Genomic DNA, 27,164 nt, shown 5'->3' with positions numbered 1-27,164 from the left:
CATCTGATATGTCACCTCCTACATTTCCCTGTTCCATTTGGCAAATCCAATATTTTTCACAAATCCACCTATACTGTGCTTTAATCCAGTATCACACTTTTTCTGACCACAGTAAATGCCCTGGAAGATTATCTAAATCTGGCTTTGGTTTCAAAAGGATGTACAGACGTAATCTGAAGCAACATAAACCATGAAGTCCCTTCCAATTATATGAGTCTCCTCCTTTTCCAGAACAGTAAGTCCAAGAAGAAAAGCCCGCTATGTTTGTTTGTTTCTTTTAAACCTAGACATCTTAACACAACGTTTGCAGTTTTTAAAACCAAGGTCTGTTGGTTACCTTACACATGATTCCTTCTTCAGCACCTGAAGAACTGAACTATCTTTTTTGGTGGTTGAACTGTTCTAACAACTCCCCTCCCTTCAATCAGGTAAACATTTTAAGGACTCACCTGTTCACCTTTCCATGCTGCTGTTCTAATTTCTATGGCTAGGCTAAAATATAAAACCAGAGGAGAGGGCTGTGCTCCGCCTCCACATCTGGAGGAAGCAATGCTTCCAAATAACAATTATCAGAAACAAGAGGAGGGCGTGCTCAAATTCTGTTTGCAGTTTCCCACAGGCATTTGACCAGCCACAGTGAGTACAGGATGCTGGACTAATGGGCCATTGGCCTGATCCAGGAGGGTCTTCCTATGTTCAGAGTCATGAAATCAAGTAGATGACATGTCTGTTTCTCACAGACTTCAGCAAAGTTCAACCTGGCCATTAGCATGGGAGGGAACCTGGGTAATCTGGTTTATGGCTGAACTTTGCAATTCACTAAGGTATCACCAAAATAGCCTGAAAACGGTACTTTCAATTAATAGTCCTATTCTGCAATCGAAAAAGGAGCATGCTCCATTTACAGTACCAGCTGATGACAAATTAAAGGTGGGAAAGACTCGCTGACATGTTTATCCCAGGGTTGCCAACTCATGTAATTTTAGGAGTTTGTTAATTCTCACATCAACAGACTGTCAATTCAGTCTTGAAGCTCTCCTGTTTTGCCTTATAAAGACGGTTTCTAGTGCCGGTATTTACAAAGAAAGTTCAAAAATGCGACTGCTTAATGCCATAAAAGCACACAAACCAGGATCAAGACTTCACTTAAACTTACTTATTGAAACTTATCTTTTTATTTGGGGGTTCTTCGACGTCTCCACAACTGGTGACTTTCTGTGGCTGAGGAGCCTTGCTTTCTTGGGGAAAGAGTTCATGACCGAGTATACTGTTACCTAGAGACTTGCTTCAAAACCTTAGACCCATAAAAGTGGTCTCTGAAATGGGAGATTACATCTTTTGAGCAAAAGTTAAAGCACCCAAAATGAGTTCCCATAAACATTAAAGTTAACAATGAAAAGTACAGGTGTTTATTGTTCAATAAATATTAGAGGCATTTTTAAATATTTTTGTGATGGTGATCGCCTTGTTTAAGAGGCTGTATGTCCTCCTAATATAGATGAGCTCTCAGCAACTTACAAAAACAAAAGTAAACACGAACAGCTGAGCCTTAGTTATCAAATTTAACGTACAAATATAGTTGAAATGTTTGAGCAAGGAATAAACAGACATAAAAAGAGTAAACAAATTTGGGCCTATGCATGCAGCCCCTTCCCACATCTCTTCTGAGAATGTCAAACTATGGTTTAAAAATTGGCTTCCAAACTCTGGCCTTTTAAAAAGTCATTAGCCACAGCTCACCGTTCACACCAAACAGCAAGCTATCATTTACTGCAGTCCCTGGTTTCTTTGCCCACAGTAGCACAAGGGTTGAGTGCAGGTACATGAAGCTCATGCATAATCTTGTTTATTAAGACAGGATTTGATCATCCAAATGCAGCAAGTACAACCTAAGCCCCAGTCAAAAGAACAGCCCCCATACATGAACTCCATACTGATCAACTAATGCAATACAGACACTTAAAACTCAAGCAGAAACGCAGCTCCAAAACATACAGACCCAGGCAAGTGATCGAAAACCTACAAAGTGGAGGAACAGAAAAGGGTTCTCAATACTGGGGATAAACTACTTATTTACAATTAAAATTGTGCTAATATTAACATATGCAAACACATTTTGCAAAAAGGCAAACACAAATCCATTAAAAGCAAAACATTTCTTCTTCTTTAACCAAAGAAATGGTAGTCTGAACTTCAGAGGTTTATTCTGCAGTTAATGGGATTCATATAATAGATTTTGTTTATTATAAAGTAAGGTATACAGTAATGGAAATCCATGCATACAATTAATGCAGATGCGTATTAACATCACATGCCAAGCTGGACTGCATTGAACTTCAGGGATGCATGCCCGGACAATGAGGTCCAGCTCCGAGGGCCTTCTGGCGGTTCCCTCACTGCAAGAAGCGAAGTTACAGGGAACCAGGAAGAGGGCCTAATGCCCTCCCATCAGATGTCAAGGAAATAAACAACTATCTGACTTTTAGAAGACATCTGAAGGCAGCCCTGTTTAGGGAAGTTTTTAATGGTTGATGTTTTATTGTATTTTTAATATTTTGTTGGAAGCCGCTCAGAGTGGCTGGGGAAATCCAGCCAGATCGGCAGGGTAGAAATAATGAATTATTATTAATTATTATACTGAGGCAGACTGGAAATGTACTTCTGCATCCAGGGGCAACAGTTGTTAGCATCCGTCTGTCTCAACAGACAAACAATAGACTGCACTTCCAGGGGTGAAGTCAAACTGCTAAAATTGTAGCGCTGAAATGACCTCCCTGGGGCACAAGCATGGGCAGTATGTATGGAGGTCCTGGGCTGTCCAGACAACAAGACCCCCCTCTCAGCCTCACTGATGTGGTCTAAAGGAAAGTAGAGCAATAGAGCTTGGCTGCAGGAGTTGCCAGAAGGCTGTGTACAAACCGCCTTCTCGATTGTTGGACCCACTATTGGTATCGTCTGCTCAATTCACTGTAGCGTGTCTTCACATGGAGACCATGTCTCTAAATCAATGAGAGTTTGAGACCTGGTTTAGGTACCTGGTGAGGCCACTGCGAATGCTGACAGCTTCTAGGAGCCACAGGCGAGAGCTGAGTGCAGGGTGGGGACCAAATGTGGAGAAACTAGAGGATGGGTCAAAGCAAGTGTGCTTCAAAATGCAATGAGAAAGAGAGAAAGTGGGTATTCTAAGTGATCATTGAGCCTCAAATCCAAATTTTCAACTCAGGGGGGAGGGGGGGAAATAGCTCCTTAATATTAAAGAGCCACTTCAGGGACAATGGATAAAAAGAAAGGGCACAAAATCCCCCTTTAAATGAAAAGTTTTTGCAGTGCCACACTAACTTCAGTATTTTTCCCTTCGAAAGTGACTCCTTATGCACTCTTGTTAAGCTGCATATTCCAGCTGGGATGCTGATATTATCATCTGATTCCTAGTTAAAAAGAATGCCAAAATATCTTTAAATAAACTTTACAGGGGTTTTATAAGTTATATATATTTAAAACCTATTTAGATTTCTTTTATGTCCTTTTCTGGGCAACATCACTAGAAAGCTTTCAGCAGGAAAAAAGTTGGGTTACAACTTTATTCACCAAACTAACCTTTTGCAATACAAGGCATTAGTCACCTAAAACATAAGCAAACAACAAATGTTTCTTTGCTAATTTATATCTCAATAAACCTTGATTTCTCTTTGCTGAACAGATATGTTTTCAAGACTTTATTGCTCTTTCTGTAAATTATAACCATTTTGTGAACTATTGACCATACATATTACATGGTGTACTTAGACAGTTATTGTGCACTAAGAACAATTTACTGGCATCATCACAACCTTAAAAGTAATTTAAATTCATTCAGACTGATAACAAGCAAGTCTGAATGAATTTTCTGGGTGAAAGCATTTCATGATCATTTCCAAAACTAACATCATATTCCTGCACTCTTTGTGCTCATACACTATGCTAATTGGTTTTCAATTGAAAAATTATCCTTACAATATGCCCAGCAATACTCCATATCTTCTGTGCTACGCTAACTGTACAGTACACAAGACCATCAGTATGTTTCCCCCAACACTATTCCCTCATTAAGTTTAGATATGTTCTTACAAAAAATATTACAAGAATGTCAATATTGAAGGGGAGGGGGAAGCATAACTATTAATCAACAATCTTGGCAGACTCTTTATACCTGACTGCATTAGGTCTTTTGCACTTTAAATTTTAGGTCATGAAAATACTGTAAGTACTGTAATGTAACCACAGCCTTATCTGTGCTTTCACATACAACACTGTGCGCCATCATAAATATTTTAATTCCTATTTTTAACTCCAGAAAACTTTATGTTTGTGTTTTCTATGAACTCTTATTTTCCCATTACTTTGAGAAAAACTTTTTTTTAAAAAAAACAAACTTATATTTGGGGATGCAATGAGTGGAGGAACAACACATAATGGATGCCATCAAGAAGCTTTCAAAAAGGTACTAATGAATCCAAGTTGCCCCTTCTTTTTAGAGCCATCTATTACTTCAGAATAATCACATTTCCATATTACAGTAACTGCAAGAAGTAGAATACCCACTCTATATTTGCTCATACTGAACAAGAAAGAGCTGCAACTCAGCAGCTGGGCATCTGCTTTGAAGTCGGAAGGCCCCAGGTGCAATCCTTGGCATGAAGGGTTAGGAAAGACCATTGTCTAAAACCCTAGATAGCTGCTACCAGTCAGTGTAGACAATACTGAGATAAGTAGACAAATGGTCTGGCTCAGTATAAGGTAGCTATGAACTGGTAACTCCTTTGTGAAAGAGCTGTATAGTCACCAAGAGCAAAGTCTTTTACATATACAGTGGTACCTCAGGTTAAGTACTTAATTCATTCCGGAGGTCCGTTCTTAACCTGAAACTGTTCTTAACCTGAAGCACCACTTTAGCTAATGGGGCCTCCTGCCGCACCGCCGGAGCATGTTTTCTGTTCTCATCCTGAAGCAAAGTTCTTAACCCGAGGTAATATTTCTGGGTTAGCAGAGTCTGTAACCTGAAGCGTATGTAACCTGAAGCGTATGTAACCCGAGGTAACACTGTAACTCAGTGGCAAGATACAAAAATCCAAACACTTTTCTTAAGTTCAAACTTTTTAAAAAAATTTGCTTTTTATTGAAATTTCCAATAAAACAATAAAACAAAAAACAAAAAGCATATAACAAAAGAAAAAAAAGAAAAAAGACAAACAATAAAAATAAAAATAAACACTTATAAATCAATGTTAAGTATCATCCACTTATTTACATTGCGTTAACCCGCATCCTGACCTCCCTCCTATCCTGCTATGGTTTGCTTACATTATTTCTTCTCCTGCAGATTCTATGTCTGAAATTTACGCATAACAAGGTTTATGTTAGACCTACTTAAGTTCAAACTTAATGCCCATTTTAATGCAACAACTGATTGTATTTCTTTTCCATATTTGCATCTATTAGCATCTCTTGAAACAGAAACTCTCCAACTAGCATTTTCAAGAATCACACCTGTGTGTTTTTCTTATATTTATACCCCACCTTTCCTCCATCATGGAACCCAAGGTAGAGTACACATGATGTTCAGGCAATCTCCCATCCAGGCAAAAACCAGGCCCTAGATCTGCTTAGTTTCAGCAAGGTGGTGACTCTATGTGCCTTAATACCATATCCTGGGGCCATATGCTTGTAACAAAATTGCTCACCAATTTCCAACAGTTCTATTCCTCTCTGGCTCATTCAACACAAAAAGCATGTTATCAGCTGCTTCTTCCATTTCCTAACATGTATTTAAATATACAATAAATCAGTCATTACTAATAAGCCTAATTGTGCTGATGAAATGAAATCTGTTCAGGATGATCATTTCTTATGTATATGAGCAAAAGAGGTCAAATTTGTCTAAACAGGTTACCACTATTTTGCCCAGAAAATACTGCCCACATTGCTGTTCATTAGGTTGTGTACATGTGAGAAACATCACAAACTGTCGACATAATATCTGTCCACCCATAGACCCAGAATGATGTCCAATAGAATCGCCTAGGGAATATTTTTATTAGGCAACTCAAATTGAATTACTAAGATAAAAATAAAAACAATATTTTGGAACGGTTTCCCTCCACAACTTCTCTTCCAGCCCCCGGAGCAAACAGTTATTATTAGGTAAAAATAAAAGCCAATTTCTCTTACCACACATATAGACTTTTTAAAAATAACATCATTTGTCACTTCCATACCGTTCAAATATTTTATACCTTTCTCAGCTTCTTATCCAATCCCAAGCTTTGTTTGGCCACTTTCCACGAAAGTCTTATCCTTTCAAATTTCCAGCTGATTCTAGCAACCTGCTCATCTCAGTTTTCCTTCAATTATTTGTGTTGAAACTGAAATGTTTCTAATTTAGTTATGAAACAAATGTTATTACAAATGCTTGCTTTTCCAAGTCTTGGGACTAAAGCCATAAGAACGCAATGTTACTTCTAAACCTTTAACAGAGACAGTGCCAAGAAAGAAGAGTGTCTAGAGAGGAGAAAATATATTCCATACCTTTATAGCGAGAAGGCAAAAATCAGTATATTTTTTAACTCCCCAATGTCAAAATGTCAACAGTCTTCAAAGAGGTATGCTGCACTAGCAATGTATCAACATCAAGCTTTTGATTTAACTTGTCCATCTAGAACAGGCACGCCCAACAGGTAGATTGCGATCTACCGGTAGATCACTTGACATCTGTGGTAGATCTCTGGTAGATCATTGGCTCCCCTCAATGAAGCTCCCCTAAAAAAAGCTAAACAACTTTGACCTGAACCCCTAAAAAGGGGATATATCACTGCCTGTTTTTAACTCTGTGAGTAGATCGCAGTCTCTTGGGAGTTGGCTACCCCTGATCTAGAACATTACATGATGTCACTATGTTGAATAGAATGCAGTCAGCCAATAAAGCACACAAGACAGAATAACAGAATCATAGAACTGAAGCACTGGAAGAGACCCTGAGAATCATCTAGTCCAAACCCCTGCAATACAGGAATATGCAGCTGTCCCATATAGGGATCGAACCTGCAACCTTTGTGTTATCAGCACCATGCTCTAACCAACTGAGCTATCCAGGCAAATTAAGGCAAGAAAACAACTGAAGCAACAGAAAGAGCTGGTAGTAAAAGAAATGAAACCAACAGCTTCTGGTTCACCTTCTATAACCATCACATAAGAACTGTATACCTCCTCTGAAGGAATCTAGCTCTACAGGCACCTACACAGACGTCAACAGGACTAGCCTGACAGCACAAATGCAACTGTCCATTGACCAAAAGCAGTGAACACTGAAAATCCACTAAGAACATAGCATGAGAACCATCCTACTGGGTCAGAACATAAGTCTACCAAATCCAACAGTGGCCAGCCAGATGCTTCTGGAAACATGTTTCCATAGCTGGGTATGATGGCAGCAGTCCTTAATCTCTTCTATCAATTCTCTACCCCACAACTGATCGTCTGAAAAATACGGCCACTGAACCCAGGGGTTTCACATAGCTAATAGCCATTTATAGACCTATATTCCATGTCTAATCCCATTTTAACGGCACCAAAGGCCGTGGCCGTAAACACATCCGGTGGCAGTTAATTCTATAAATCAATCATGCATCATGTAAAGTAAAGTAAAGGTAAAGATACCACTGACTGATAGGTCCAATCGCAGACGAATCTGGGGTTGCATGCTCATCTTGCTCTATAGACCGAGGGAGTTGGAGTTTGTCCACAGAGAGCTTCTGGGTCATGTGGCCAGCATGACTAAGCCACTTCTGGAGAGCCAGAGCAGCGCATGGAAACGCTGTTTACCTTCCCGCCGGAGCAGTACCTATTTATCTACTTGCACTCTGAAGTGCTTTCAAACTGCTAGGTGGGCATGAGCTGGGACCAAACAACGGGAGCTCACCCCGTCGCAGGGATTCAAACCGCTCATCTTCTGATTGGCAAGCCCTAGGCTCTGTGGTTTAGACCACAGCGCCACCCGCATCCCTATTGTGTAAAGTAGTTGACCCCAAATTCTAGTATTATCAGAAAGGGGGGAAAAGTTCCACTTACATAGTTTTTTTATTAATCTATCTCATACCCTCTTCTCTTTTCTACTAAACAAAAAGCCCTCAAACGGGCTAGCCTTTTCCCATAGAGAAAGAGATCCTAATTCAATCATTTTGGTTGCTCTTTTATGCACCTTCTCCAACTCTACATCCTTTTTGAGACAAATTATTTGGGTTGCTCTCTCATAACCACACTACAGATTTATACAACAGCATTATAATATTGGCAATTTTGTTTTCAGTCAATTAACCAATAAACCTGATTACGATATTAGCCTTCCTCAATGCTGTAGCACATAATATTACCACCACAATCCCAAGACCCATTTCCTGCGTATTCACAATCACTTCAGGTGCTATCAATGTTTCTGAAGTTAGGAGCTTTTGCCCAGGTGTGCACCACTTTAAAGTTTTAAATTGAACTTCATTTAGCATTTTCATCAACATTCATCCAGTTTGGAAGGATACTTTTGGTGTTCATCACAGTCTACTTGGGTTTTCGCCACAATGGATAATTTGATGTTATCCACAAACCTGAGCAGCTCACTGCCTAATTCCAGATCAATTCATGAACAAGTTAGACAGAACTAGTCCTATTATAGATCCTTGGGTACCCCTATGAGTCATGTCCCCTATTTTGAAACTGTTTGATTTATTTATATCCTCAGGTTTCTGTTCTCTAATCAGTCATTAATGCATAAAAGGCCTGCTTCTTACTCTATGAGCATTTAAGTTTATTCACGGACAATTTGTCCATAACATGAAATTAAAGTATATAATGCTTATGAGAATATATGTATATATTTGAGAATACCTTCAAAAAGTATTCTCAAATGTGCGGAACTTCCTATTGCAGAAGCCGCACCAATTCTACCACAGCAACCTTATTCTTCTATGTTTAACAACTCTGGCTTTAATTATGCTTCTCTACCAATTTACCCAAGACAGATGTTATGCTAATGGACTTGTAATTTCCCAGCTCCCCCTGGATCCTTTTTTAAAGATTGGTGTTTATGCTGGCTACTTTCCAATCCTCCAGCACAGAAACTGATTTTAGTGACAAGTTGCATATTTTTGTTAGAAGATCTTCACATTAGGGTATATGCCATTCAGACAGCGTGGCTTGATGATTTTAATTTGTCTATTTGCCCTACAACTTCATCTCTCATCACTTTAATTTGGCCATTCTTCCGACACCCTCCCAGAAAGCACACACAGTTCAAACCCACCTATCTCGATCCAGTATCTTCAATAGCAAAGATCAATGCTAAGTATTTGTTCAGCTTCTCTGCAGTCTCCCTATCCTCCAATAATCCTTTCATACCTTTATTATGGACTAGTCCAACATCTTCCTGGGATGGTTAGAGGCTTACACTATTTGTTTTAAGGCTTCTAAAATATTACTATTTTATTGTTACCATATTCTTGCCCCTGAAGCAAAACAACAGCATCTCAATTTAAAATACAGTGGTATCTCGTGTTACAGACTCTTCAGGTTACAGACTCTGCTAACCCAGAAATACTTCAGGTTAAGAACTTTGCTTCAGGATGAGAACAGAAATCGTGCAGTGGCAGCGGGAGGCCCCATTAGCTCAAGTGATACCTTAGGTTAAGAACAGTTTCAGGTTAAGAACGGACCTCCAGAACGAATTAAGTTCTTAACCTGAGGTACCACTGTAATACAGAAATTAAAATAAATTCTGAAGCAACCTCACAATCGACACTTTCAAAGCTGCTAAACGACCCCTACCAAATTGGGCAGAATTTGTGATCTTTTATATTTTCCTCATGTCAGTATTTACACTTTTTAAAGTATGCCTTATTGCCTTTTATAGCTTGCTTGACTCTTGCTTGTTAGCCACACCAGTTTTCTTTTGGACTTTCCTGCACCTTCCCTAATCTAAATTATATATTCTATCTGAGCTGCTATTGTGGTTTTAAATAACCTCCAAGCATCCGGAAGATATTTTGCCCTCTTCACTCTCCCTTTCAATTTCCTTTTAACAAAGCCCCTCATCTTTGAGAAGTTTCTTCTTCTGAAGTGAAATGTGACCATTGTTGGACCTTCTGGGCAACTCACACTCATATGTTGAATCTGACAATTCTGTTGTCATTGTGTTTAAACCATTATTATGAAACTTAAGGCAGACAGTATGTTAGATCTGGAAACCAGAACTAAAAGATATCTGGATAGAAAAAGACTTACTGAGCTGAATGTTATGTTCCTTAATTAAAGTTATGCTTATGTTTGACTGTCTTGGTGTGTGGGTGGATGCTTAGGTAACTATATCTAGCCCCATGTGTCTGTACTTGAGTAACAATAGAAAGGGAGAATCTTGTCGCTCTTTCCAAGTCCACTAGGTGATGGCAGCAGATATTTTGAGGGAAATCTGCACTCAATGGAGTAGCTGAAAGACTGACCATAGTTAACACCCATGGATAGACCATTGTGAGGCTCCCTGGGAATATCACAGACCACTCTGAGGAAGAGTTATTAGCCCAAGGACTCAGTACAAACTCAGAGGTGCTCAGACCTTTGTATCCTCTACAGATTACAAGTGCCCAGCAGTCAGGATTATTACAGAGTCCTTTGTATTTACTTTGGAGAGAAAGAAGGCCTAAGCATAGTTTAGTGCAGTGTTCTGTAAAGGCGCCAAGGAAGCGCCGAATTCTAGTCTTCTACTACGTGATAGGTTTGGTGATCAGCATCATCCTATTTTTCATAACTTGATCTAAAAAATTGACGCCTTAAAGCATTTGGTCATTTTATTCTCTTTTTTAAAAATGGGTCAAATGTCAGTCCTGTTTAGACCCATTGAAGTCAATGGGCTTAAGCAGAGATAAATGTCAGAATGATTAGGAACAGACGAAGCTGTTATACTGATTCGGCTAGCTCAGTACTGCCTGCATTGGGTGATAACAGTTCTAAAGAGTTACAGATAGGAGACTTTCCCAACCCTACTGGGAAATGCCAGAGACCGAAGCTGCCATTTTCTGCATCTAAAGCATGTGCTCTACCACCAAGCTACAGCTCCATCTGAACTCTGATCCTAAGCAGATTGGATCCACAATGCAATCCTACACATATACTCAGAAGTAAGTCCCACTGAGTTCAATGAGACTTGCACTCAGGTACGGCAGCCTATGTCAGTGGAAATTAGGCCCCACCTAAGTAATGGATCATGACATAACTTGTCCTGCTGATTTCAAGAGGCACTAAACTTATTACGTATCCAACCTAACATATTTTTAAGTAAGGGTTTCTTCAAACAATATGAATTTTATACATGAAAATTATTGCCACGTGAATGGAAAAGCATAATATAGAGTGCACTAGCAATACAGTATGTTAGGCATACTGTGAACTATTACATGCAATGATTACTGTAACAGCTCGAAGTTTAATGAGAAGCAAGCCCCATTAAATTCAATGGGACTTACTCCCCCTATCCCTAGTATGTGTGCTTAAGACTGAAGTTGGCCTTTGCTTAAGAATGAGTTTACTTCTACCATTTCAGTTTTAAAAGCTTATATATAACCACTATCTATGAAAAATAAGAATTATGCAGTGATACAATCTAAATCTAAATCTAAACTATTCAGTGTTGTGTATTTGTGTTAAGGACGGTTGAGATGTATGCTGCAGGACTCTTACAATAGACCATTTATATTATTTCTAGCACACCACTGACAAAAGCCTCAGAAGAGTAATCAGTTTGAGTGCCCCAAAATTAGTATTCAATATTTGTAATGGAACTGATAGCATTCCAAGTTTAACTATGATTTGCAATTTTCTCCACTGACAATCATACCAAAGTACTTCTCGGTGACCTGTGTCCTAAATCATTTTCAGTTCACAAAAGTAAACATCACATTCATAATTTGACTCAGACAACACACAAAGATACATTATTCAATTCTTACCAAGAACCTACCCCAATATTAACCTAGTAAACAGTAACACTTAGTTCCCAAATGCTAATAAATTAACTGTGCTGTGCCAGAGAAGCAAGTTGAGAAGCAATTATCTTAATTCTGAAAAAGAGAGAACAACAGGCCCAACAACAATCAGATAGCATAATTTTAAGATGAAATACTTACAATCTGAATCACTTTGATCCTAAACATATTTACAAGGCAGCAATCCTAACCCCATTTACTTACAAGTTTCATTCACTGGAACAGGGTAAACATGCTTTAAGACAGCTGTAAATTTGTTTAAACTGAATTGCTTTAGCTTAATTTGGTTATAAAGCCTAAGTAGCATACACAAACAACACAACAATCAGGAGTCCTGTACTCTGGTCAACCCATCACATTTTAACAGTGCTTGTAGCATACATCTTTCAAACGTATGGATAGGGTTTTCACACTGCCTACAAACATGCACCAATTCTGAATGTAAGTCTCATTTTCAATTAAATAAACCAGCTTTATATCACATTCCTAGAAAAACTTGGAAACAGTACTGCCTACAGGCGCACTAGTTTGTGTTCTTCCATAACAGCAGTGCCCCACTTCCCTTCTTTCCTTGGTTGCCACTTAGTGGCCTAGCAGTACTTTTTTATCTTCTCCACCTACCTCCACTATTTGTGGTAATTAACGTATGGTCACATTCTACCTAGCACCTACATCTCAGGCAAAAATTTGAAGTATACTCTACCACAATCAATGGGGTTTACTTCCAAGTATATTAAGCCTCACAGACATTGGTAACGTATTTAGGATTAAGGAGAATAAACAATTAGCACCAAGATTCCAAAACATAACATCGTGCAAAGTGTTTTAACAAAACATTTATTTTTTTAGACACATAGTTACAAACCGTTTACACATATGGCTATTCTGCAATCTTATCTACTTTAAAATATGGGGGAAATATTTTTTTTTAAAAAACAAGAGGTAAACATGCACTGCAAGTCACACATTTATTCATTTTCTTTCAGTTACCAATAACATCATAATAACCGCTTCTTCTTGGCAAGTTAATAGGCTTTATTTCCAGAAACTACATTTAGGAAGCCCAAGCAGGCAGTCTACAATGTGGCAATTTCATAAGCAGTCTACAAATACAAGTGAAAGAACTCCCAAGACCCAATTAAACCACTCCACTTAACTCAGCGTAGTCTAATAAACTACTCCAGTTTAACCAAGAGACAGATCAAGTCATTTGTTGGAATATTTTATAAAACTTTACCAAAAAATACCAAGCACTCCCTACTTTTCTCAAAAAAATCAAGTAACAGAATAGGATATGATCCATATATTATCATTTTAAATGCATGTTGTTTTAATTTTGCACTGTGTGGATTTTTCCTACTTTAAGTCACCTCAATATTTTTTAGTATCATAAAAACCTGAGTGAATAATAATAACTGGCAAATAATAAATCATTGTTTCCGATGTGTTTTCATATGATGCCAGTATGGCACAGCCACAAAATGAAGAATACAAATAGAGCTCTCATTAGCATGCACTGATCTTCAACAGATGAGGCTTACTATACAAAATAGTAATACCACAACCAATTGTTTTAAGGGCCCATATTAGATAATCTGTAAGAATACAGACAGCATTTTTTAAAAATTTAGTTGGCAGTCACATGATACTTTGGATATGTCAAATTTTAATATGTGAAGGAACGAAAATGAGTCTTTACAAAGTAGTTATTCCAGATAACTAGATTTGCTTGTGCAAAATACTATCAATTATAATTTTGCATGCCACAAGATCCTTTTGAAAATGGTAGTTGCGCCTACAGTAGCAAGAACTGTGTGCATACTACAAACAGTTTATAGTATGTTCTTTAAAATTAATATACCTAGTATAGCAACTTAAAGTCTAACTTTAAAGAGTCACTCCTTTATAAAAAAGAGATCACTTGTATGTTTAATGTAGCATTAGGAAAACTACTTTAAACATTTATGCACTGTAATATTATTAGGCACAATACTTTTTTTCTTGACAGGTTTCATTTATCTGAAGCAGAAGAGAAGCAGCAGCAAAATACTTTACAGGTAATATTTTTGTGATTTGTCATCAATTAATAGTGTGCTCTCTTCCACTTCCCTATTTCACTATAGAGTGAATAATAACTTGATCCATCCAACTGAAGTATATCAAGTATATATCAAATATCTGGATTTAGAACAGCAAAGGAACAACAAAAAATATGGCATGAATTATTTTACATTGTGATCCTATACTCCTGAATGTGGAATTGGTCAACACTTATGCCACAAGAACTGAGTTGTGGAGTAACACAAGCATCAAGCTGCAATTCTATTCATACTTACCCATGAGTAAGTCCCACTGAATAAAGTGGAACTTACTTCAGAGTAAATATGCATAGGGCTGCATTACTATTTAAAAGGATATATATATATATATATATATATATATATATATATATATATATATGAGAAAAATGATTGGAATTGAACTATCTATATAAGAGGAAGATCACTGGAGCACTGAAATCTCTTACACTCAGTTGTGTAACACATTTCATTTTCTACTTCAAAAAAGAACTCTCTCTTCTGCACTGTGAATGCACTGCGAGTGCAGAATAGTCACTTTAGTAACTTTTCCTTAAAGCCCAGTTACCTTCACTCCTAATCATTTGTTGCCATCTGTTATAAATGTATGGGTTCTTTTCAACTTGATCCCACAATCAACTGTTTTCAGTAGAACAGGTACCCAGATGCAGAAAATTCACTCTGACAATGAAAGCAGACCACAACTTCATTTGGAGCAAAAGCTGTTGTACAGTATTCAAGTCCAGTTATTAAAATGCCTGGAAAAACGTTTTAGTGCAAAGTTACTTAGACACAGAATCTACATCAAAGAGCTACCTTGGTTTCACCGGGAACTCTGCCCTATTTTTTATTCATCCTTACACTAAGACCTTTTTATGTTTGGGTAATCACTCAGAAACTCGAGCAAAAAAAAAGGGCAGCTAGCGTTTTGTTTCATTCCTCACCTTCCCTGTCCTCACACTCACAACTCCACAAACAAAGCTCAACATGCCTTAGAGCCATTTACCTACTTGATCTCGAAAGCTCTTAAAATTAAACTTTCACAACTTTCTTGCGTTTTGAATTTCAAGAGTGAAATTCAGGAGAAGACTCTCCCACAGCAAAGGCAGCCAAGAATGCCTCCGGAGCTCCATACAGGTCTGCCATTATTATTTATTAATCTAGCGTTGTAGGCTAACGTTTTCTGTTGCTGTTGTTCAAGGTGAACACACTCTCTCCAGCAAGCACAATATATATAAATAATTTTTTAAAAAAACCACTACGAAAAAGGTGGTGTTAGGAGACCAAAGCAAACGGCAGCAAACTAGCTAAATATATAAATAAATGAAAGGAATGCAGTAACTCGTCCTGGCCAGAGAGGGTACAGGCGAAACACCATGCACGTGCAACTAACTGATGGAAGGAAGAGAAGTCAATGAATACTGCTACAGCCCCCCAAGTGTCACAGCTAGGCCCGTCTTTCCACCTCGTCTTGCTGCCAATTTCCCTTTCCCCCTCCACGCATTAGGGTCTGTCTGGCATGGAGGGAAGTGGGGTGTCTGGCTGCTCTCCCCAAGGGCACACGTGCTCCCCGCCCCATGACTCTAGGCTTCCACCTCCCCGAAAGTGACACAAGAGGAGCAGGCTGGGAGAAAACAACACCACACTCTCTGAAATACCACGCCACGTTTTCTCAATATCTAATGAAAACAGCAGGCAATTAGGTGATTTTTAATGCACCTTTTACTTGCAGTGAGCAACTGTTAAAAGTCCGCGCAGGCCAAGTTCGAGAGTTTGCAAAGATCACCTGTACTTCAAGCGCGCACAAAGGTGCAAACACCCACCCACACAAGTCTAGTGGCACCTCAAGATCTTGCATCAAATGCACTACAACTCAAAGCACATTAAGTCTGCTAAGTCTTTGAGGTGCCACGAGGCTCTTTTTTGGGGGGGGGGGTGTTTGCTACCCGAGCCGAAGATCGGGCGCGTTAAAATGAGAGGGGGGGGTTAACACCCTGCCTCGATTAATTTATAACCAAGAAACCCTCCTGCAAAAACAAAGATGCATGCAAAATTAAGTCTCCGTGTGGGCGTTTGCTTCGGCGAAAGAAAGAAAAGAGGGGCAGGAGTGGGCCACAGCGCTCGCCACCTGCTAAGAACAGACCTTGACACATGTCACCCTGGACACATGGACACGCCATGTTCCCGGCGGCTTGCAGGCAAACTTTTCTTGCAGCCAGGAGCAGCTGGAGAGAAAGCGGGAGGGGGAGGGGAGCCGAGAGCGAGGGCAGGAGGAAAGTAACTAGTCAAACCCCTGACTGAAGGGACGGGGTGGGGTGGGGTGGGGTGAAAGAGAGAGAGAGAGAGAAGGGAGGGGAATAGTATTTATATATATATTTTAAAAAACTTACCAGGAGCGCACACTGACTGAGCAGAGTCCCGAGGAGATGGCACGGCGGGGGAGAGAGAGAGGGAGAGAGAGGCAGGCGGTGCACTCGCTCGCCGCGCGCACGCACACGCAAATACAAACACACCGAGGGAGAGGGAAAAGTGTTTTGCAGGAGGAGCTGCTGCCGCCGCCGCCGCCGCCGCCGCCGCTGCCAGGACGCGCCAGAGGAGCCGCCGGGTGGGAGGGGGAATCCGAACGGAACAACAACAAGAGAGAGAGAGAGAAGCAGCAGCGTCTCTGAAAGGGCTGGATATTCCTCCGCAGGCGGCGCTGGCTCTGTGGCTCCCGGGGCCTGGGCGGCAGCAAGCAAAGCAAAGGAGCCGCCGACCGAACAGCAGCAGCCGCCGCCGCCGCCAAAGCTGAGGCAGGAGCAGCAGCTGCGCGGGGTCTCGCGTTCTCTCAGAGGCTCGCGCTGCTTCTCGCGTTCTCCCTCCCCCTGGGTGTGGGGCTGGCTCCCTCTCTCTGGATGGAGGGGGTGCAGCTGCCTCTCGTGTGTGTGTTTGTGGAAAGATTCAGATTTTTTTTTTTGGAGGGGAAAAATGCGTGTGCACGCACGTTCCCCCCCCCCTTTTTGGGGTGACAACGACTCTTTAGGTTGTGTTCCTAAAGTTGTGTTCCTCTAAACCAGGGAGGGGATGCGAGTTTCTTCCCGCCACCACCAGCACTCCCCCCCCCCCAAATAAAAGTGTGGCGGGGTCAATCTAGCAAGGTTCCCTCGCCCCCGATGCTGCAGCCTCCCCGCTTGCCAGCCTTCTCCCGAGCAAGGAGTCCTGCTAGCGGAGCAGGATATTATTCGGATTCGCAGTGAAGCGTCCTCCTTGACGTCAGGTCCACCTGCTATGTAAACAAACCACCCGAGAAGTTGTTTGCTCTCCTCTCTCGCTCTCTTTCTCTCTCCCCCCACCTCCACCCTCGCGCCACAACCAGGCTTGCAAACGGGAGAGGGGAAAACAAAAGCGTCGTGTCAAATTGGTTGCGCCACAGCAGCTTTTCAGCTAGTACTCCAAAGGAGCGGGGGGGGGGCTTATGCGAAGTGGGGGGGGGACTTCTCAGAAGGAGGACAGGAAGGACTACAAGAGCCCTTTAGAAAGGCTGCTTTGAAGCGTTGGCACGGGGGGAGGGGGAGGAGGAGGGGTATGTGTGCAAATCTCCTCAGACTTGGGCCGCGCTTTTCAGAGTTTGGTCAAAGCGCGCGCGTTTCAGACTCCCTCTCCTCCTCTCTCGCCCTGCCTCTCTCTCCCTCTCCGGAGGTTTAGTATGCCAATAAAACTCAGGAGCTCAACTCTGACCTTCAAGCACACCCCACAGCGAGGAAGGCGAAAGGCAGCGGGTGGCCCCACACGTGCTACACTAAACACCCAGCCCAGCTCTCCTTGCAAAGAAAAGCGTGGTAAATCCCGCGCCAGCAGGTTGCCTGCTGCGTCCTCCTCCTTCTCCTCCTCCTCTAAAGGCGGGAAAGAATGAGAAAGACGGGGGTAAATGGAACTGACGCCTGGCTGACAGCTACGCTCCGATGCCCCCCTTTCCCCCCTCCCGTTTGTAGGTCCCACAGCAGGGCTTACGCTTAGGCTAACGCACACAGAACCGCAAACTTACAACGTCCCCCTGTGCGTGTCTCCTCAGAAGTTACAGTATTCGTTCAGTGGGGTGGGGTGGGCTTCCCGTAAAGGACATTTAGTAACTCCATGTCAGAAAGCGCTGTCTGTTGTCGAGTAAGTATCCCCGAGAATGAGGGTGTGAGGGAGGCACACTGCACATGCTCGGTGGCACTTTGGTTTTAATTGGAACCCCGCGCTTTCCGAGCCTGAGCGCGCCTGTGGCAAATGAAAGCCTTGCGCGTGAGGCCGCCTGTCCGGTTCGAACTCGCTGCTAGAGCGAAACTGGCTTCCTTGACTGAGCTCCGGTTTCGCACACTAGAGAACCGACAACCCCCTTCCCTTCCGCCATAGTTGCTGGCCTCCAGGCTGACGACTAAGGCCCACCGAGCGCCCGCCCGCCCTTCCTCAAGAAAAGACGACGAAACTTTTTGGACGAGATGCAATTAAAAGCCCATCCATCTCCTGCGTTGCAATGGCTAATAACGTCAACAAAAGCCTAAAGAGTCTGGTGGTGGCACCTCTAGCTAGCTTTACTGCACGCAACGCGAACAACTCCGAAAGTGCATTGCAACTTCTGCTCGGGTCTGACAAGGGGTTTCCCGCTGCGCTTTACACACACGCCTTGCAGAGCCATGAAAACGGCCAGGCAACCGCCACATATCCTTCCCAACACCTTTCAGCCACGGATCGCGTTTCCAGCTGAAACAGTTGTTGCCCCTCACCCCAAAAGCAGGGGAAGGGAAGCCTGATCAACAGTGCAGTACTTTAATTTTAAATAGATGCGCACATCAGATTTTTCAAACCGCGTGAGCATATGGAAGCGCAATCGAGATAAATAAATTCAAGTATTCCGGCTTTTTTTGGCCGTGAGAAAGTTTCTAAAAACAGTAAAACAAAATGAAATACCCGCATCGCAAGTTTCTAATCGTTCAACTTGCTTTCATCTTTCTGCATCATTTTGCAAGGCTAGTGCTTGGTTGGTGATTAATTAAGAAGTAAAAAAGGAAATCCTACATAAAAATCTCGCGGACTTGCCTTGGATTTAATTTGTTGGTGGGACTTTTTGAGCGCTTTTAAAGAGAATTCAAAAAGTTCTTTTAAATTAACCGAAGATCTGAATGGAACACGACCGTCGCTCAAAAATAACGCGAAGTGTTTGTTTTCAGCTTAGCGTGTTACACAAATGGGAAAGTTTCTCGCGACGCAGTTATTATAGGTTGCCCACCGCCGGTTGGAAAGCGCGCGCGCGCGGTTGATAGTGGTGGGGAAGAGTATCGGGAAGGACAGAAAGGAATTACTATGCAAATTTTTCCTTTCGCTTGGGATTTGGACGTTGCCCACATCTTTACTCATAAGATGAAAGCAAATTTGCCCTGGTTGTTTCCCCCCCACCAGTTCAAGATTTCCCCCAAGAAACAGGAGAGGGTGAAAAAAACAAAAGTCGGAAAGGACTCGGCCACACTTTGCTGAACTTTCCTTTTTGTGGGGTTGCAATCGCTCCACTGCCGGAGAAGTGCAAAAAGGTGCAAAGATTTGAACCGTGTGCGTCTCGTGTTTGGACAATTATTGGTGGGGTTTAAAAAAAATGTGCGTTCTGCAAAGCAGCTATTCCCGCCATTCCTCTGGCATACTTTTCGGAGTGTGTTTGGAGGCGCCTGGGCAGCAGATGAGACTACCCTTCCCCTCCCTTGCTCAGGTCTGAGAGGGAAGGGAAGGCGGGGGAAGAGAAAGCAGGAGGTGCGCAGGACGCAGGTTTTGCGGAGAGCCGAGGGCTCTCTCCTACCCAGATTGCTAACTCTCAGCCAATAGGGCTCCACCGGGTTCGAGAGGTGAAAGTTCAGCCCAAGGACACGCGCACTCCAGGCTATTGACTGCTGCAAGGCGCGGAGTGCTTGTTGATGGGTGGTCGTAAAACATCTTCATTTGCCTCTCGCAACTCTTTTTGTCTTACCTCCGCCTTCTTTAATTGTTCGAGTTGCTCATAAACCTTGATGGCTCGTTAGCACCGGGAGCCTAAGAGGCACGTTTACTTGGGAGGAAAGGCGCACTGGTTTCAATGGGACACTTGCTCTCTCTCTGTTTTGTTTTCCCTCCTCTTTGATTATTTGTTACTTCAAAGAAGGGAGTTCTAAGTAGTCCCACGCCTCGTCCCTAAATGCATTTATTCGGCCGCGATTGCAGCGTGGCTTGTTTCCGAGTAAATGTGCCGTGGAGCGTTAGGCTGCGTCGCTAAGCATACATGGTAGGGATTACGTGAAACCATTCAGGCACTTATAGTTTAGTTTATTTAACTGCCAAGCTCATTTGTTTAGGATCAGGGCGTGAGTCCTGCGACTCGGGGGTTCCTCGAAGTTGAGGAAACCGCAATAATAATTAAAAGTTTCTCTAAGCAGTGTGGGCGCCAGACATCAAGAGGAATCTGGGGGCGAGATGAACGGAGAACGAATACTCCCGTTCTGGGCAGATCTTAAGTGCCTCCAGACAACTCCCGTGAACCTTCAAACGAAATAATTCACCGAGCGGGAAAGCAGGCAGCTCGCTCGCTCACAACGCGCAGCCGGCAGCCTTGGGGCGCAAGGTAGTGGTTTTCTCTCTCCTTCCCAAGCGCGGCGCCCGGGCCAGGCGAGAAGGCTCCGGGGCAGCGTGGGGATGTTATCCCCAAAGGTCCCGATCTCCCGGCAGGCATGTCCAGAGCACAGTTTCGGCGGCGGGGCGAGAGTCACCCGTTTCCTTTCGCCATCCTTTTTGTGCGTGTGACGAGTTAAGCCCGCGGACCAGACAAAAAGGCGCAGGAGCTGCCCAAGCCTGGAGCCCAGACAGCGGCCAAGTTCGTTTGGCTGCTTGATCCGAGTGTGCATTTCTGACATGCAGCCGCCGAGTCCAACCCTCGCCCGCCCCCCATTGAAAAGACAGAGGAGCTCAAACTGAATCGTCCCCCTTGCTTCAAAACCTGTCCCAGATCTCGCGCCTCTTGGAGTTCCTCGTTTCGCCTTAGTTTTAACTCTGAATTTTTAGACTGCCTTTTGTTTCAAAGGAGAGCTTTCAGATCTCTCCAGTTCCCGCAGATAATCGCCTTGTTGTACTCAAGGGGGATACTACCCACCTGGCGAGACGAGGTGCGCTTGTGTGTGTGTGTGTGTGCGCGCGCGCGCGCCTTCTCCTGAAACTGGATTAGGAGGTCGATCTTTAGTACATTTTCTTAGGAGTAAGGATTCCTTACAGTGGGAACAACTTACTTTGAAGTTGACCTGCTAAAAAGGGAGTGAGCACAGTGTGTTGTTGTTGTTGTTGTTTGTGCATGGCAAAGTGCACCACGCAGTAAAACACACAAAACAATTCCCCCCCTCGCCCCACCCCAGGGTCCTTATACTTTTGAAATCAAAGTGGTTATTAAGCATGAATTACCCCTTCACTTTCTGCTTTAAATACAAACTGGGTCCTCCCCCGCCCGCCTTTGTTCCTGTTTTGGGCTTGATATTTTCAGTCCAATCCGAGTTGCATTCTATTCCTCGCTTCAAACAACCCTATTTCAAACGTCTTCTTTTAATTAATTTAATGTATGTCTTTTCCTTGCGGCTGTGTGTAGATCAGATTGCCATTTTTCATTATGATTGTTTGTAAAGGCAAGGAACAAAACAATAAACAGGGTGTTCTTCAAAATGGGATTATTCCTCTCTGCGCGCACACACGCACACACTTCTCCCGCCCGCCCCCAAATGTTAACGGAGATAGTTCGGGAAGGGAAGAACACGCCGGCTTTGAAAAACCGAAATCAAATCAAGGGGAATCTTCCTTAACACAGCAAAGGAGTGACTAAATTGGTGGAGTTACACCACCATCTGTCGTTAAGCTTCGGGACTACAAAACTCGCGTAATAATAAATCTTAATGAGAGCTGGCACCCCCCCCCCCTTTACCCATCTTATGCTTCCCTGACAATTAGACTCACATGTAAAGCACATGACATTTGGAACTGCAGTTTACCCTTCACAGAGCAATTCCCAGCACCCGTGACAAACTACATTTCCCATGATTCTTGGGGGGTAAGTCATGCTATGCAGCCTCTGTTTCAGCTTCTAAAACTCCGCTTCCTAGTGGTGTTCATGTAATAACATTCTGATGCTGTTCCAGCTGTGTACTACGCAATCTGCCCCGTCTTCAGGCATATGGTGCTGGGCATCTTTTTTCTGCCACAAATCCCTTCCACCTTCACCAAGACTGTGAGCTGTTCCTGCTTGTTCTGGGTTGTTGCTGGACTGCGGCTCTCATCACACCTCTCCACTGACCGTGCTGGCTGGAGCTCATGGGAGTTGGAGTCCAACAACATCTGAAATGCCACGAGATTAAATCACACCTTCCCCAAAGAATCCCAGGAGCTGTACTTTCTACGTGGGACTACCTTTGAAGGTGACCCAGAAACTACAATTAATCCAGAATGCATCAGCTAGACTGGTGACTGGGAGTGGCCACCAAGACCATATAACACCGGTCCTGAAAGACCTACATTGGCTCCCAGTAAGTTTCTGAGCACAATTCAAAGTGTTGGTGCTGACCTTTAAAGCCCTAAACGGCCTTTGCCCAGTGTACCTGAAGGAGCATCTCCACCCCCATCATTCAGCCCGGACACGGACACTGAGGTCCAGCTCCAAGGGCCTTCTGGTGGTTCCCTCTCTGAGAAGTGAGGTTACAGCGAACCAGGCAGAGGGCCTTCTTGGCAGTGGTGCCCGCCCTGCGGAACACCCTCCCATCAGATGTCAAGGAAATAAACAACTATCTACTTTTAGAAGACATCTGAAGGCAGCCCTGTTTAGGGAAGTTTTAATGTTTGATATTTTATTGTGTTTTTAATATTCTGTTGGAAGCCGCCCAGAGTAGCTGGGGTATAAGTAATAAAATTATTATTATTATTAGGGTGCTGGGAATTGTAACTCTGCCAGGGATAAACACTAGAGTTCCTGGGGAAAGGGTGCACTTTATGTGTGCTGTGCACACAGCCTACTACTTTTCTTCAAATACACAATGGACGATCCAATCCTAATTATGTTAACTCAGCAGTTAGTCCAACTATGGCACCTTACTCCAAAATTATTTTGCAAAGGTTTGCAGTTGCAACAATCCTGCAGGATTTCCCACTTCTCTTTTCCATAGCCCACAGCATTCTGTCCAACCTCTCATTGTCACTTGAAGATATATATAATGTCTAACCTGTGAGTGCTGTTCAGTGCTCTGATCAGCCGAGGGTCTCCAGGTAGTCAGAGGTGGCACCTACCATAAAGAAGAGCCCGTCCACCCCAGTTAGGCATGCACTAACCACATTAGGGTTTGGGCATATCTTAAAAACAAATCTGTCGTCCCAGAAATAAGAGCCAACTCCTAGGGAAAGGGTTTACCTGGTGGAGCTTACCTACCCCCCCCCCAATATATTATTCAAGTTGCACCTCTGCCTCCCAGGCTTTTACTGAATATAAGTATTGGTCTGGCACATAACACTATTTGTTTACTGTGGAGACTTCACTTCTAATGTAAAGCATTAAAAGAAGGAATTACTGTATTAGAGTTTATTGGTTGATAGCTGTATTATGTTTTGTTATTGCAGACAACTTTGTGTGTGTGTGTGTATCTATAAGTTGCTGGAGGTCATCACAGGGGGGCAGAAGGAAAACAAAGGGGATATTGCATTTGGCATATTTTGACTTCAAAATCTGAGTTACCTTCTTTGGGGTAGGGCCCCCAAAATGTAGACCACCCTTGCCTACAGTTGGTGACTATACCATTGCTCCATGGTGTAAAATATAGTCCAACAGAGTCCTCTCAGGGTGACTGTTGAGCTCTTCAGGAGCTGATGGGATGTGCTCCTGACCTTAGCTTCTTCAGTTCTGCCTTCTCTCAAGGCACAGTTCTGCCTTTAGTAACCCCCAGAAAGGTGAGGGAGAGGGTGTCCCAACAGTTATCTCAGGCTATTGATGGTTCTTTCAGGAGCTGATGGTACTGTACTCCATGGTCTGGGCTTGCTCGCTTCTATGTGGTCCGTTTGGTGTCGCCGCCCCCCCGGACAAAAAACAAAACAAAACACTTTAATGCAGGCTACCTTTTTAAAAAACAACAACAAATGTTAGGACACAATCCAGAAAACAGTTACACCAAAATGGTGTTACATTGTTTTGGGATTTTCATACATTTTAAAGAAATCATCGAACAATAATACAAATGTATCTCTTTAGGCCAGGCACGGCCAAACTTGGCCCTCCAGATGTTTTGGGACTACAACCAGTGGCGTAGCGTGGGGGGTGCAGGGGGGGCCGGCCGCACCGGGCGCAACATCTGGGGGTTAGGCAAATCCACGGGTTAGGGGGCGCAAATCCACGGGTTAGGGGGCGCAAATTACTTGCCTTGCCCCGGGTGCTGACAACCCACGCTACGCCACTGACTACAACTCCCATCATCCCTAGCTAACAGGACTAGTGGTGGTCAGGATGATGGGAATTGTAGTCCCAAGTTTGGCCATGCCTGCTTTCGGCTGACATAATCCCACTAACTAAGCTGACAGTACATAGCAAAAAGGGAAGGTGGGAAAGGGCAGACACCAAAAAGATCCACAGGATTCTGTCAGTTTTATTGGAAGAGTTTTGAATGATCTGTTTCATGGAATGCTGTGTATTCTTTGATTTTTTTCCATTAATCTATCTACCATTACATTTATATCACGACCTTCCTTCCAAAGGAGCCCAGGGCAGCAAACAACAATGAAGTAAAAGCAATACAATTAAAAATAAAATAAAACATATTCAGAACATTTAAAGACATTAATAACATTTTAAAAAAGCATTTAAAACTATGTAACAGTTACAAGAACAGCAATAATGAAAGTGTTCTTGAATGTATATAGCAAGCCCTCCCCATTCAAAACACACTCTAGGGCAATAATAACAACTGGAATAAAATTAGCAATCAAGCCAATTTATAATGCAGAAAAACAAGTAACACACAAGACAATTAATTTAAAATCGGAGTTGAGTGAGTTATGAGCTGGTAGCTAGGAAGAAGAGATTTCCAAACATCCTATTAGGGCTGCCATTATCTGGGAATCTGAAACTTCTATCAGTTTTCTGTCACTGGAATTTTTGTTTTGATTTGCAGAAACAAATAAATGCCCTGGGTTTTGAGATTGGATGGATTTCTTGTAAGGTGGGCATCTCCAGTTCACAAGCACACTCCTCCACCATCAGCATCTAGGTTGGTATTCATCCAGTATAGAATTCTGTGTGAGCCTGATCTCTCCAAGATCAGCCGAAGAAGTTCTGCCAGATGCTGTGTGCTGGGAGGTATTGCTTCCAGCTGAGCTGCTTCAGCAGGGCTTACCAGGGCTTCAGAGAGATGGAGCAGAAGAGCAAGTGGTTTAACAGCTTCAGGAAGGAAGCCTTTATTCTACCAGATACAGAAATACTTCAGTGAGACTCAAGCAAACCACGTTTTGGTCCAACAACTCTCACAATGTGGAGATTCCTCCGGCTGAGCTTTTTGGGTGGTAACAGGCACCAAAGCGAGCCTTGACTTGTTTGTTTGATAAATGTAATTTAACCACACAAACTGGGGAAGGGGATGCCTTTTTGTTGTTCCCTTCGAATTCAGCATGTTTGCTTAGGGCAAAAAGGGCTTATGTTTTAATAGCTGCAATTGTACAGCTTATTGAGAGCAGCTTCACTTTAGCTCATTCTACCCATCACATCCAGTATTCCTGCACTGCATGGCCTTTGCAAGTTTGGGGAAACATATTGCTGCATTTTTTTAAAAAAATAGTGCCTTAGTATTTGTGGAAAGGGGGAGATTATGCTGTCAAGAACTTGTGAAAGATCATTGCAGTTGAGAAATAAATTGAACACATTCCTAAATGTTAGCAATATTTCAGGGGTGTGTGGATTTTATACTTACCAAAGCCTAACCACACAAATCCTTAATGTGCAGGAAACCTCCTATTAAAGTAGGTAAGGATTGCAAATATTCAAAATGAATTTTCAATAGCACTTGAATCGCATCATCTTCTGTACTGGATTAAAAGTGGGATTTCATTGCTAGATCCCAAAGTTTGCATGGAAAAGCACCCCCCAAAAAACAAGGAGTTCAGCTCCTCACTTGTCCCCCATTTCTGAAACATTACCCTTTCTGTCCTCCCCCCCCCCCATTTTTTTCTGGTGCCACCACTGCCAGAATGTACTCCTAGTATTCAATTTAGCATCATGATGAAAGTTATTTTTAAACTGAGCATGATGGTGACTGCTACCTCAGGCATGGCTTTAACAAAGTTTAAAATGTCTGGTGTTTTATATTCATCTTTTTAAAGAATAGGGAACATGTGCATTTATTTTATTATTTTATTTGAATAACATATATATCATTTAACTACTTGTCTCTTGGGACGCGTGTAGCGCTGTGGTCTAAACCACTGAGCCTTGGGCTTGCCGATCAAAAGGTCAGCAGTTCGAATCCCTGCAACAGGGTGAACTCCCGTTGCTCAGTCCCAGCTCCTGTCAACCTAGCAGTTCAAAAGCACGCCAAAAAGTGCAAGTAGATCAATAGGTGCCGATCCTGCAGGAAGGTAAAGGGCCTTTCCGTGCGCTGCTCTGGTGTCAGTGTTCCACTGCGCCAGAAGCGGCTTAGTCATGCTGGCCACATGACCTAAAAAAACTGTCCGCGGAAGCGGACAAACACCTGCTCCCTCGGTCTGTAAAGTGAGATGAGCACCGCAACCCAAGAGTCGTTTGTGACTGGACTTAACTGTCAGGGGTCCCTTTACCTTTACTTGTCTCTATGTGGTTTACAGAGATACAATACCTAAAATAAAAATCAGTTACACTATAAAATCAGACTTCAGTTAAAATGCTTGATGGAACAACAACAACAACAACAAACATTTCAGTAGACACTGGACGTTTGTTAGGGCACATTTGCTAGATTTTGTTTGTCTGATATCACCTGGAAGGGAGTTCCATAAAACTGGGCCCACA

At 42.6% G+C, this 27,164-nt stretch overlaps 1 protein-coding gene and 1 long non-coding RNA gene across 13 annotated transcripts in view; one reads left to right on the top strand and one right to left on the bottom strand.

Annotated features, from left to right (window-relative positions):
* Positions 1 to 18,290, bottom strand: part of FOXP2 (forkhead box P2) — a 361,843-nt gene extending 343,553 nt beyond the window's left edge. For 3 of the 12 annotated variants that reach the window (XM_083463470.1, XM_083463477.1, XM_083463475.1), the window contains exon 1: positions 16,528 to 17,262. The gene's annotated coding sequence lies outside the window, so the exon portion shown is untranslated. Of the gene's footprint in view, positions 1 to 6,564; positions 6,861 to 16,527; positions 17,615 to 18,161 lie in introns of those variants that run through there. The other 9 variants (XM_083463473.1, XM_083463474.1, XR_014516587.1 and 6 more) reach the window with 8 other exon arrangements.
* The window catches only part of LOC310687955, a 43,516-nt gene extending 17,454 nt beyond the window's left edge, over positions 1 to 26,062 (top strand). Inside the window, exons 3-4 of the long non-coding RNA XR_014516676.1 lie at positions 14,068 to 14,116; positions 25,300 to 26,062. This is a non-coding gene — a long non-coding RNA (uncharacterized lncRNA). The remainder of the gene's footprint in view (positions 1 to 14,067; positions 14,117 to 25,299) is intronic.
* The last annotated feature ends 1,102 nt before the right edge of the window (positions 26,063 to 27,164 follow it).

This window comes from Podarcis liolepis (assembly GCF_965112155.1).
Source record: "Podarcis liolepis genome assembly, chromosome: 10".
Lineage (NCBI taxonomy): Eukaryota > Metazoa > Chordata > Lepidosauria > Squamata > Lacertidae > Podarcis > Podarcis liolepis.
The sequence above is the reverse complement of the archived record's forward strand: the minus strand, read 5'-3'. Positions and strand labels throughout refer to the sequence as shown.